Source organism: Manacus vitellinus, unplaced genomic scaffold (assembly GCF_001715985.3).
Source record: "Manacus vitellinus isolate BGI_N305 unplaced genomic scaffold, ASM171598v3 scaffold_87_pilon, whole genome shotgun sequence".
NCBI lineage: Eukaryota > Metazoa > Chordata > Aves > Passeriformes > Pipridae > Manacus > Manacus vitellinus.
The window spans coordinates 95526-97702 of NW_021940854.1; positions in this window are offsets into that span (position 1 = coordinate 95526).

Sequence of the window (2177 nt, forward strand, 5' to 3'; positions counted from 1 at the left end):
TCGGGTCAGATCGGAACCGCTCGGGTGGGATCGGAACCGCTCGGGTGGGATCGGATCAGAACCAGTCAGGCCGTATTGGAACCAGTTGGCTCAGCCCAGCTCAGCTCGGTTCGGATCCAGGACCAATCAGCTCAGATCAGATCGGATCAGAACCAATCAGGCTGTATTGGAACCAGATGGCTCAGCCCAGCTCAGCTCGGTTTGGCTTACTTTGATTTGGATCAGAACTAGTCAGGTCGGATCCAGAACTAGTCAGCTCAGCTCAGCTCAGCTCCGCTGGGCTCAGCTCAACTCGGCCCAGATCAGATTGGATCAGAACCAGTTGGGTTGTATTGGAACCCATTGGCTCAGCCCAGCTCCCACAGCACCCCCATCATGGCCCGGTGGGATCAGAACCTGTTGGATCAGATCAGAACCAGTCGTGTCTGTTTGGAACCACTTGGCTCAGCCCAGCTTGGTTCAGTTGAGCTCTACTCAGCTCTGCTGAGGTCTGATCACAACCAGTTGGATCAGATTGGAACCAGTCAGCTCAGCTCAGCTTGGCTGGGCTTGGCTCAGTTTAACCTGGCTTTGCTCAGCCAGGTTTGGATCGGGTCAGATCGGGTTGAATTGCATGGGAAACAGTCGGCTCAGATTGGATCAGAACCAGTTGTGTCAGATTGGAACTAGCTGGATCGGCTTAGCTTGGCTCACCTCAGTTCAGTTCAGCTCGGCTCAGTTTAACCTGGTCTTGCTTAGCCCAGGCCTGGCTCAGCTTGGTTCAGCTCAGTTCAACCAGGCTCAACTCAGTCTAGTTTGGGGTGTCCTGGTTTGGCTCAGCCCAGTTCAAGTCACCTTAACCAGGCTCAGCTCAGCCTAGTTTGGTTCAGCCCAGCTTGGTTTAACCCCATTTGGCTCAGCCTGACTCCCTGTGAGTGGGCACAGGGGTCACCAAGAGAGGCACAGGGACATTTTGGGGTGCCCCATGTCACCCACATCCCACCGAAGGGGGTCCCACCTCCTGGTCAGCCTCTTCTGGGTCCCTCTGGGCTGTGCCAGCACTGGAAACCATCCCAAGAGGTGGTTCAGGGCTGGACCTCCTGGCAAGTTCCCCCTATATGGTGCCACTGACTGTGCCCATGCCCTGGGGATGGCCTCGTGTCCGGTGGCTCCCACAGCAGCTCCAGCATGGCCTGGAAAAATTCCCTGGGGAGAGGGACAAGAGGTGAGGGAGGGGCCAGTTTGTGCCCATGTGCCTCTCCCCGGTGCCATCCCCAGTGCTGCCATGGCCCCAGTGCCACCCCTGGAGCCACCCCCAGTGCCACCTCCAGTGCTGCTGTGGCCCCAGTGCCATCCCTGGTGCCACCCACTGTTGCCATGGTCCTGGTACCATTCCCAGTACAATCCCCAGCCCTGGTGCCCCTGGCGAGGGGACAGTGCCAGCAGCTGGGCCATGCCTGCTTTGTGTCTGCACAACCAGCTGGAATAAAGGAATTAGAGCAGCCGCCTCCCGGCCCTGGCACGGGGCCCTGGCAGCTCCTGCCACCCTCCCGTGGGTGGCACAGGCCGATGGCATCCCACTGGACACAGCACTGTGGGCATGGGTGGGTTTGGCCCGGCTGGGACCCGACTGGGACACCTGCCCAGTAATCCTGCCCAGGGTCCATGCCCAGGGTACTTTTCCTGGATACCTGCCCAGGGTCCCTGCCCAGGGTCCCTGCCCAGAGTCCTTTTCCTGGATACCTGCCTAGGGTCCCTGCCCAGAGTCCTTGCCTGGGTACCTGCCCAGGATGCTTTCCCAGGATCCCTGCCCAGGAATCCTGCCTGTGGTATTTGCCCGGGATCCCTGCCCAGGATACCTTTACAGGGTCCCTGCCTAGGATACTTTCCTGGAGTACCTGCCTGGGCAAGGGTGAGGGAGGAGAGGAGGATGATGAGCTCCAGGTGGGCACTGTGGATGTGGTGGCACAGCTGGGTGACCCCCAGGAACTGGAGGGGGAAGGTGCCGTGTCACCGAGGGGCCTCAAAACCCCCGTGGTGATGTCCCCGCTGGGGCAGGGCCAGGCTGGCATGGCCGGCGGGCACCACTCCAGGCGCTGGCATTGGCACTGCTCCACTAATTAGCGGGGCAGAGATAACGAGGGCGCAGCGTCCGCGGCACGCGTGGGGCACACAGCACCAGGCCGTGGCACCGGGAG